The sequence below is a fragment of the Lolium perenne genome, chromosome 3 (assembly GCF_019359855.2).
Source record: "Lolium perenne isolate Kyuss_39 chromosome 3, Kyuss_2.0, whole genome shotgun sequence".
Taxonomy (NCBI): domain Eukaryota; kingdom Viridiplantae; phylum Streptophyta; class Magnoliopsida; order Poales; family Poaceae; genus Lolium; species Lolium perenne.
The window spans coordinates 6775777-6787140 of NC_067246.2; the positions used below are offsets into that span (position 1 = coordinate 6775777).

At 43.8% G+C, this 11364-nt stretch overlaps 3 long non-coding RNA genes across 6 annotated transcripts; all 3 read left to right on the forward strand.

The window, feature by feature from the left end:
- Window positions 1-3839: 3839 nt before the first annotated feature.
- On the forward strand, window positions 3840-6265 carry LOC127323494 (uncharacterized). Of its 3 annotated transcripts, XR_011754514.1 has the most exons (4): window positions 3840-3911; window positions 4875-5117; window positions 5940-6054; window positions 6138-6265. It is a non-coding gene; the product is annotated as an uncharacterized lncRNA (long non-coding RNA). The 3 variants fall into 3 exon arrangements; XR_011754513.1 differs by lacking the exon at window positions 3840-3911 and having other exon boundaries at window positions 4523-5161; XR_011754512.1 differs by lacking the exon at window positions 3840-3911 and having other exon boundaries at window positions 4523-5117.
- Window positions 6266-6280: 15 nt separating this feature from the next.
- Window positions 6281-8883, forward strand: LOC139838356 (uncharacterized). Of its 2 annotated transcripts, none has more exons than XR_011754515.1 (4): window positions 6281-6680; window positions 6824-7030; window positions 7278-7421; window positions 8786-8883. It is a non-coding gene; the product is annotated as an uncharacterized lncRNA (long non-coding RNA). The 2 variants fall into 2 exon arrangements; XR_011754516.1 differs by having other exon boundaries at window positions 6281-6492.
- LOC139838357 (uncharacterized) lies at window positions 8882-9258 on the forward strand. Its single transcript, XR_011754517.1, has 3 exons — window positions 8882-8911; window positions 9002-9083; window positions 9198-9258. It is a non-coding gene; the product is annotated as an uncharacterized lncRNA (long non-coding RNA).
- The last annotated feature ends 2106 nt before the right edge of the window (window positions 9259-11364 follow it).

Sequence of the window (11364 nt, forward strand, 5' to 3'; positions counted from 1 at the left end):
ATTTCCGAAGATCATTTTCTCTCCCAGCCTCGCCGCAGCGTCGGAGACCACCCATGTCCGCGCCGCTCGCCGCTCGCCGCCGCAGCGCCAGCGCCCCGTCGACGACGTTTCCCTCACGCATTCAATCGCGCCCACACGCGGAACCCTTGCCGGCCGCCGGCGATGCGACCCGTCCTGGCTCCGGCGACCATCCTCCCGGCAGCGGCTGGAGCTGGGGCGCCGCCGCCCGCCGCAGATGTGCTCCCCATCCGCCGCATCCGAGGCTTGACGCGCCAGCAGCAGCAACAGCCGAGGCTGAATCGGGCGCTGCAGATGGCGACCACGTTGACCTCACCCGCCATGGTAAACTCCGGATCTCCGCGTCCACACCTCGATTTCGTCATGCTCATGCCCCTGCCCCTGCCCCGTGCAGATCCTCCTGCTGCAAGGCCAAGGAGAGGCCGGCCGGCTGTCACACTTGCCCCCTTGACGGTATGATTGCCGTCGTGAGGCTTGATCGATTGCCTGAACTCAGGAACACAGAGAGAAAAGCAGAGAGAGAGGAGCGAGCAGAGTTGGTTCTGTTCCCCAATATCCAGACTGGTTCCATGCCCTCTTGTGCTGACCTCCTCTGTATATGTATCCTCCCCTCTTCATGCTTAATTGGTTTAGCCCAGCCCACATACATAAGCCCCTCACTCGAGCACGGCCCAGGAAGTATGCCAGGTGTTACACTACCGCCCCGGCAAAACATTGCTTGTCCCCAAGCAATGGCTCGAAGTTTGCTTCCATGAACACCTCCAGGATCCCATGGTATACCAACCAGCACTGGCATCTCTGATAGCTGATAAACATTGAACAGTATCAACCTAGATTGCAGATGGAAGTCGCATCTTGGACCATCTTGTTGATTCATGTGAACTACTAACTCCAGGTGGCCTAGATTATGCTGACACCTCATCCATGCCGATGCTAGCACCTCCATGCAACCTTCGGCAGCACTCTCAACTCCAGAACATCCCAAATGCTCACAATAACAACCTTAATTATCCTGCTCCAAGGGTGCCGTGATGGAAAATAGAGTGATACCTTGCCAAAAGTATGCACTTGAGTGCGGTAAATCCCACAGAGACAATAGAACGCTGAGAGCAAACTGATGCATGAATCCAGAAGCCCAACCGAGCAAGTAAAGCATTCCAGGATAATGGATACATAACCAGAATTTACCTCCACAGAGCATTCCGTAAAAGGCATTATATCCCAAAGAGCCAACCAAAATAGTTTTTCTGCATATAAAGTTGTTGGACAGAGGTTGCAGCTGTCCGTGTCAAGCATTTGTTGTTGAATGCACTCCATTATACACAAACACCAAGTTTGCATAAGATAGAGGGCTTCCATTGGTTCTTTACCACAAGTAAGCACACCAGAACTTCCAGCATGCGCCATATATATACGGACTGAACTTAAACAAGTACGCTGGTCAGGTGCAAATAACAATCTGTATAAGTGTGCCCACATGTCGCACTGGAAAACAGAGAACCAACCACTCCAACAATTCAAATCTTCAAAACGTAGGGATTGATCAATTGCTGTAAGCTCACAACATTGTTCAGCAAACTCAGATCTCAATAGCTTGACATTGAATGCTTGGGGAATAAGATTAACCATTATTCCGCTGAGTGCGACATCAGCTAGAATAAGTAATGGTGAGTGGCGCAGCATAGGCACAACTGTGATATACACTCTATAAAGTAGCCCCCATCCTTCATGTAATTTCTCAATTGTAAGCATAAAAATTCCAGGATCCCACTGCTGTGTAGTCAATTGTGTGACCTGAAGAGATAGCTTCTTCTTAAGTTTCATGCTAAATGTATCTTCAGGCAATATTACCTGCTGCTGATTAAGTCCTCTCGTTGCACTTGTCCATATTGTACTAAGCTCTGGTATTTTTGCAACAATAATCCACACACCAGGATCCCATGGCAAGAAAAGTGTAGCCCTATTAGTGCCAGTTTGCATCTCCCTCCAGGGTAGTTGCTGCAGTTTGCCCTCTGTCGATGGTACTGCAAGGGGTACCACTCGAACTCCACCTACTCCATGATCCAAACACATGCTCTTGTCTATCTCATGGTGAGAATCCATAATCTGCTCTAGGAACTGTGACAAGGCGCTAACCTGAGTGAGCACCTCAGCATCATAATATATATGGTCTACATCCGTATCCAGCTCCAGGAATAGGGAGACACATCCAACAATAGTGAGCACGTCACCCTTAAACACCTTGTTGGATGAATCGGTATCCAACTCCAGAAAAAGTGACGAGTCTCCAACAAAAATGGACGTCTCCTCAGTAAGCTCTATCATGGTTGTTTTTGAGGATACTGTCTCTGCAGGTTCCACCCAAGACTCAAGGAACATAGATACACCTCCAACATTGGTTAGGACCATTTCATCACTTGGGGAAACGGCTCGCCAAGTGAGTTACAGTCGTTAGTTCCGTGGGTTCTGCAGCTTTGTCCATCACATTTGGAGAGATGCCCCGACTAGAATCAACAGTAACATTCAGATGATCAACACCAAAAATTAGTGTCGATGGTGGCAGATCCCCAACACCAAAGTGTGCTTCCACATCATCTATGAACTCAGGCCAATCACTAACCACTTGGCACAACTTGTATGCCTCAAACCACTCCTTGGCTTTACCATCCATATGCATTCTGGCAGCGATAACCCACAGGCACCTATTTATATTGAAGAGGTTGAAGTACTCAAGACACTGAACTCGCCAGAGGCTTGGGTTTGTGCCATCAAAACGAGGGAATGAGGTGTTGCGCAGCAGGTCAGTGTGGACAGCGCGAGCACCTGCAGTAGAACCTTCCAATGGGTTGGCGAGGATATGTGTCGAAGACCCTGCACGCGTGCTCATGCCAATCCCGCTTTCACCTTGCAGCTTGTTGTTCCCATTATCTGTCCAGGCCGTAGCAGCAAGATACTTCGTGCCACTAGTTGGGAACGCGACCACGGCATGGTTACCACTGCCGTTCACAGCGGAGCCAACTGTCGAACACCTTGTGGGTGTGGTGGTAGTGAGGGCTGCATCCGCATAGATAGCACCATCTGCCACTACTCGATATGCAGAGAGGGTCGAGGATGGGGAAGACTTGGTCGTTGCCTGCTCTGGTGCGCGAGTCCCCACGAACAACGGCAAGGTCGAGCTAGCAAACGATGACGTGCTAGCCGCCTTCCCTCCCATCTCCTTGGCACCCAATCGCCATGCACAGGAAGCAAGCAACCTGCGCGAATCGTTGAGGTTCGCTGTGATTGACGCCAGTCGCTCCTCCATGGTTGCTACTGCCTCAACCATCGACTCCACCAACTGCGGCTGCGGTAATGGCTTGGAGGGCCCTGTGGCGAATTCCTCCCTGAATCCGAGCAAATCAACTCCCACAGTTGCAAAATCGGAAGTAGATCGAGATCTAGCACCCAATTCTGCTGCTACGGGTGATTGGAATTGAAATTGACAGCTCTAGGACCTCGCGAATTGGGAATCGCACGAACCCTAGCCCCGCGGATCGAGACTGAAATCTGATACCAATTGTCACACTTGCCCCCTTGACGGTATGATTGCCGTCGTGAGGCTTGATCGATTGCCTGAACTGAGGAACACAGAGAGAAAAGCAGAGAGAGAGGAGCGAGCAGAGTTGGTTCTGTTCCCCAATATCCAGACTGGTTCCATGCCCTCTTGTGCTGACCTCCTCTGTATATGTATCCTCCCCTCTTCATGCTTAATTGGTTTAGCCCAGCCCACATACATAAGCCCCTCACTCGAGCACGGCCCAGGAAGTATGCCAGGTGTTACACCGGCGTCCGGAGATGGCCGACGACCACTCCGACCTCGACCAGGAGGAGCTCTTCCACCCACCAAATTAAAGGTCCTTTCTTTGCCCCCCTGTTCGGCTGTAATTTCCTTTCCCCGTAATCGCTCCAGCTGCAAAGTAGCCAGCCTCTCTGTGTCCGCATCTATTGCCCCAGCATTTTCATTTCCACCTCGTATCATTTCGCTTCGCGGCCAACTGTATGCATGCTCACCCGGTCCGTGCATTCGCGGACGGGGTGGATATCCAAATGGCCGAGGAGAGCCGTCGCGGCGCAGCACCCGTGTGTTGCTATATATGCCGGTGGCGTCGGCGCTGCCGCTGCCCCAAGCTAGCGTTATTAGGCCGCTGCCGATTGGCGGCGCTGGGCACTTAATTTGTAGCCATGTTCCGAATATTTGGCTTCATACGGTTTATTTATTTGATGCTGGTGTACCTAGTAGAATGGCCAACTTGTTCATCTCTGTATGCCAGCAATGAGGTCACGTATAGGGACCTTTTGCTGATCACAGGGATGTATGTTTTGTAGCTCGAACATTTTAGAAGCAAGACAATTCTAAGGGTTCAGTGTTGTTGATGTTTCTCTTTTTGCGTAAATGTAACCCTTAATTGACCAACCAGTCTTATTTGACAAACCTGAACCTAGTACTATTTTAAAAAAAAAAAATCATGCCTTGGGTCATTTTCTAGAAATTGCAGTCGCTGAAAATACTTATATTTACCATGCTGGATCAACTACTTAATTCTTGATCATATTTTAGTAATTGCACGACTCTGCACATGTATCAATGATCGTTCTGAGCATCACGATTGATGAATTATGTGAAATTTCATGTTCAACTCTAGCTTTATTCTATAGTTCATATTCTTTTTACCTAGGAATTTGGCTAGCTTAATGTTCGAATGTCGTGTGTATATATTCTCAATTAAGTGAAAATGAGCTCCGTATTCCTACTCAAATAGAGGAGCTAATGCATTATTTTCTATTACTAGAATGTAATTTTTTTGTCCTAATTCCAGTGTCATCACAGAACAAATCAGGATGCATGATAGAGGTTGGTGTCATCACGGGATCAGTGGCCATCATGCAAGTAGTGCTTGCTCATTAGCTTGCAAAATTACAGAGAAGAAAGCTCGGTACGTGAAACAAGATATATGCAATCTTGATTACTTAACTCCTGTTTCATTGTAGGACTTCATGTTTTGTAAGCCTCATGATCAAGATTCCTTAGCTCCAGCAGGATATAAATGAGGCAGTGTTAGGCATGAGACTTGAGCTCTCATTACTTCATTCTCATTGTCAAATGGTTATAAATTTCTCTAGTTCCTTTTTGACAAGTTGTGCTAGGAGTATTTCATAAATACAGAATAGGCAGCCATAATTCTGCGTTGGTGATAAATTGTGCAAGGAGTACTTAATTGTAGATTTTCTTCGACTGCTTCCTATGATAAAAATCCAAAAACTGCTAGGAGTATATCCGTGCTTCCTATCACTACCGCTGATAAATTCCAGTATGATAAATTGTGCTAGGATTTAGTATCTTCTTTTTGTACTGAAAGCCTGTCATATACTCCTAGACTTGATAACTGGTTATGCTTTTGCTTTTACTAAAAGCTTTCTGTCAGTCTAGGAGTATATATTAGATTTTGTTGATTAACTATTGATCAAAACAAACAATTAATCAACTATGGATACTTTTCTGCATGCCAGATGGTAAGCTCGATTGTTAATTATGGAGTAATTATATATGCCACATAGTAAGGTTGATTTATTCCTTTGGAACAATCACCACATTTCTGTATTCAATTTGTCACCACATTGCATTTTCTGTATTAGACTATTTGTCCCTGGATTATGCCCTGAATCAGGATACACACTGATTGCTGCTACACAATCTTTGAATCAATATTGTAATCCTGACTTTATATGTCTTTAATATTTGACAACTAATGTCATATCGTAGAGTTAACTGAAACCTGACTTTGGACAGTTAACTGAATATACACATGAGCACTTTCAACTGTCAAATTTTACTACTACTACTTCCAGTGATTTTGCTTAAACAGTTTTTGTGATTTTGACAGAAATGCAAGAATAAGGGTGATAACCAATGGTTTGTACCTGCATTCTGAGCGGGAGCATCACCTTCTGCAGGTGGGGTGCAATCGAGTGGTGGAGTGGAATTGAGATCCAACAAAGGTGGAGTGCAATTGAGATCCAATATAAATGCGGTCATGGTGCAGATGACAGGTCACTAATCTTGATTTTTCAATGATGTTGAGTGTTGTTGGGCCAGAGCCGGAAACGAACCTGGTGGAGGCTTCGGAGCAACAACTCATCTTGTTGGTGGCAGGATCCTGGAGCAGCACCTCAACTAGACCGAGTTGTGTGTGCTTGCCGGAGCGTGTGTCCGCTGGCTGCTGCAAGAGCCGGGCCAGAGTCAAAGATTGACCTGGCTTCCTGCTGATCTGGGGATACTAGTGACCTGGGGATCGAGGGGAGATGGATCTGGCCTGAGGAGGCGATTATGGGCGCAGCGACGGCCTGGGGTGGAGCTGGTGGCGCAGCAGCGACCTAATGGATCCGGCGTGGTGGGGCGGTGGTGGGGCGCTGGTGGGGCGCTGGTGGGCCGTCGAGGTTGGGCAGCGACGATATGCTCGATGCCTTAGTTTCCATGATTCAATTTTCGTTTCCCGTTTGTAACTTGATCACTGTTTCCGCAGGGGCAGACATGTCCAATCGCTGTTGTTTGGAGGTTGTCGGAAATTCCGAAAAAGGCTTATATTCTGGGGAGGGAGTACTATTTCGTCCAGAAAGTTTATTATGTAAGTTAATATGCTCCACTGCTTTTGTTAGACCTCTCCTTTCTTTCAAGTAGTCTCCTTTGCCTTCTCCTTTCTCTTAAATATTATGTGCATCCTGAAATTCCTTTTATGAAAATATTTAGCAACTGCATCAATATTCGCAGGATGTATACGAGTCGTCTTACCAGCCATGTTCATCGACAGCCAATGGTTATCCTCCACAAGGCTTATGATATTACTGGTTATACCAGATACAATTTGGTGCCATGGGTTATTTGCTAACGCCTGACAAGTGACATTTGTCAATTCTACCCGATGTGGAGTTCAAGAGAGAAGGTTACACGTCATTAATGGAGCTCACCCATGTACAGGTAATAGCCATTTTGTGACATTTTTGCATTTCTTCAGCAACCTCAGTTGCATCACTAGTTTATCCCTAGAAGTTTTCAAGAATTTGACTCTATTGCCTTCATCATGAGAAAATGTTCACCTTGATTGGATCGCGGTGATGGTGTCTCTTCATTTCCGTTGCTTCCTTTATAGTTAATATTGACCTGGAAGTGTTCTGGAAACTAAAGCCATCATTAATATTGACCTGTATCTTTCGTGTGGTGCCAGCATATCCTTGTCATGGCAATGACCTCCATTCCCTGTTGACTAGTAATTATTGCCTGGCTCATTCGACTTGGGGTCTACCCAACTGCACATGGGCAATGTTGCACCTTACTCGGCCACTTGTGCTAGTGGAAACAAAGATTTCAGGTAATTTCTATTGCCTTTGCAAACTTCCCGTATCTTTACCTATTTGGTCGCTGCGATGGATGCACTAATGAAATGTCTGCTAACATGTGGTGTTTCGTTGATGTGCACGATTGTATCAAGAGAGCACTTTGATCCGTGTTGATCATACTAGTAGTGCTCTTTCTGAAAATATGTTCCGATCTGTGCTTGGCAATTTACTTGCAAAGTATCCGACCATGCTTTCTAAGGCCAGAATTTGGCATCAGAAGATCGTGAAACAGTTTTGTGTTCTGTTCTGATATAAGTGCAGAGCAGGGTGTTCTAAATTAGATTGACACACATACTGCCTATAAAAAAATGAAACTAAGCAACTGATTCACTCCTGGTATATAGTGATAAAGGTGCGGTTGTCATCGTTGCACCAGGAAGATTTTGTTGATATTTCTCATGCTTTGATTCACTCCGAACTTTGTTCGTTGGGCCCAAATAAACTAAGCAACTGGAAAAGTATTGATTGTTTCTATTTTCTTTGTGCCCCTTAAGTTTGAGCAAAGAATGAACTGTATGTTTCTAAGCCTTGTTGGAGAGAAACAAGTTGTGTTAGTGTTTTCTGGGTTGCGGGGAGAAACAACTTCAAAGTATTGTTTATTTTTCTAAATGTGGAGAGAAACAAGTTATCTGAGTGTTTTCTCCCGAGTTCTCTTTGGGAGTCATGATAGCATTTTTCCCACTTCTAAGAGAGATGGTCCCAATCTAGATGTATAATTTGGATACTAGTGCAATTATTACTGTGACTTGGTTTATTTTCAAGGTGTGCAACTTAGCACTAGCATTTAAGAACCGGGATTAACCATGGTTGTTGGCATGGGAAAATTGCTAATACATGTTGATAGGGATAGGCACTTGAACATGTATGAGATTGCTTATGCATGTGGTCCTGCTATCAATAACTTGGCATTGTTGACCTGTTTTTGCGCTATTTTGCCTGACATTTCCATAAGTATGTTTTCTCACATTCCACCCCGAGCTTTTGGTAATAGTCCCTGGGTATTTACTATTGAGAGATAACAATTCAACCAGTTTTTTTTTGTTTGGGAATAAACCAGTTGACTAGTGAGACATGTCCTAGTCTATTTAGCTCATGCAAATGACACATTGGGCCTTTGGTACTACTATAGGTACCACCATGTTACCATGGGGCCTGGGGAGTGATTTCCTAGTGTTGTTTGGATGGGTTTAACACCATTGATAATGCTTGCTAGCCTTACAGTGTGTTGTTTGACATGAGCGAAATCCTAGATTTAAATCCTGTTTGACATTAATCTGTGTGGTTGACATTTCACCGCTTCTGTAGATAACTTCCTCATGTATACATTTTGGTGCAGGATGGGCAATGTTGGTTTGTCCTTGTTCTTGAAGGAGTACCTCTCCATGTCTTTCACAACCCTCCACTTTGCCATCAAGACACCAATTCGAGCCTGATTCCTTTGGATGAAAATTTTGTTAGCAAGGTTCATTCTTGAGATATACTGATAAAGTCTAGCAACTAGTGGTATTCAGTTTGTGAAACATGCTGACAAATGTCCTCGACTTGTATGTAGGTTGTTGATTTTGGCCTTGCACATGCTTCAGGAACTGGTGATAAGTTTGAAGCCATGAACACAGATATATGAGGAACTGCAGGTGAATTTTCACTATATTAATCAGCTAATTAAAACTATGTGAAATGTTACCTAAATGTTAAATAAATTATGGACCATTGTAGTTCACCTCACTCATACAATGGATCAACTGCAGGGTACATGGATCCTGAATATGTGGTAACCCAGGAGCTGATGGAGAAGAGTGACATATCTGACTACGACATAGTGCTGCATATGTGGACACCATCATCCTCTCTCGACAAAAATATTGCGAACCAGGTAATAACTTTCTCAACCTTATTCGATACATATTGGTTCTGTGAGCATGGATCTGATATATATACTAAAGGTCAAGCTCAATTCTACGTTATTTTTGTGGTCTATTGTAGTTATTATCTGACAGAAGGAAAAACATGATTATTTTCTTGGTTCTCAGAGAACTTCAACTTCCAACCAATAGTTGTATTGTCTAATTTTCTTTAGTTTTCTGTAATTCCTGCTTGGTTTGTTTACTTTGAATGGGAGTGCAACTTGCTGCAATGATACATGGCTTATCATATTTCGCTCCTCCAATAAGCCTCTGATAGCACTCTTAAACCATACGTTCCTGAGAATAGAAAAATTCTATTTGAGCTCTTTAGTGTGAATGTCGTGCTGGGAGCACGTGTGATTAACAAGCTGTATTATGGTAAATAATATTTCGTTGACTATCTGAGATTTCAGGAGAACCAATAATAGACTAATGACACACATATGGGATTCACCGGTGCCTACACGAGGACTCTAGGTCAAGCACACATGCAAAATCTGGCAATCCATTTGTTGATGCCAAATGGCACCAGCAAGGCTAGCAGGTTACTTCATGCAACTTCCTGTTTGCACGCCAATGGAAACAAAGCCAAAAGGAATTGTTGAACAGATAATACGTGAATTAAAAATACCATAGCCTAGTTAAAAGTGTCTGAGCAATCCATAAAAGACAAAAACTAATGACTTCATTTGTTGATATAGCTAGATGTATATAATGAATACTACGAAAAACTGCAGAATGGAAATCAAGAATTGTGAAAACCTTAAATTTTTGAGTCAGTGTAGGCCCAGCTTGGAGAAACATCAATAATGCTGAAGAGCTGGACTTGGGAAAACTAGGGGCTGCCTACATATGCTTGTATATGCTCGTTCATAGGTATACTAGATCCATCAGCAACATTGACAGTTTCAGTACTACTCCAGAAAGCATCAGGACTAGACTTGATATCTGAATCAGCTACCTGTGTAAGTCCACCACTCATCTATCTCAAGAAGTTGTCGAATTTCTTCAAACCATTGGGCTTAACATTAAAGAGATCCAGTAGCGGATATCTCATGCTTCTACCTATATAACTATCATTCTCGCACTGCGAATTTGGGGTAACACTTTAGTTTCTGTCAATACAAACAATTTCTTAACGGAGTGCAAATGTTACCACTGTCATTTATTTTCTTGCATAATAACAATATATACATTAGACAATAATGGATACTAAAGAGTTGAAAATCTAAATACCCCCCTTTTTAAAGGTAGTGAAAGATAGTGCCCTTAAATATTCCTCACGAATCCTGCATAAGTACCACCCACATCATAGGAACTCCAAATTGCAATGTGCATTCAGGTAAAAACAAGTATGGATGGAGCTTTCTACACTTCTGCCAGTGGTCTCAAGGTGAATGACTCCATAGTAGGTCAAGCTTCAGTTCTCTGGCTTAGTAAAAAAACACAAAAAAGAACAACATGGAGTTTTCTACTGTGGCTATTTTGGCCAATTTAACTGGTGAGAAGCATAACACTAACCCAAATTTCTTGCTATCAAAGCTACAAGACAAGAGTTGCAGAATTGTTTTCAACTACTTCGTCCAGTAACAACAAGATCTCTAAACTTTGGAAGTAGCCTATATTTCTAAAAAGATGTATTTTTGTATTAACTTTATGAAGATATTCGGATAAGCACATACACATCCAACTATAGATTAACAGATCAAGGAGGGCATATGCTGATGTCTTATTTCTAGAAAACTGGCGAGTGTTTTATGATAGTACTAGATAGCTTGCCGAGGAACTCGTGCTGTGTAGTGTGAGGGTACTTAGTACGTAGTAGCAAATCTTTAGTAGCCTGATGTGTCATGGATGTTTGGAACATTGGCCTTGTCATCGTGTGAGCCTCTGAGGGGACGAGATGGCGCCAAACGAGTCCCAGCTTTGAATTAAAACAAATGAATTTCCTCTATCTTATTATACATTTTAGATTATTGGTAACTTTTCACATCCTGTAATTTTTTTTTTT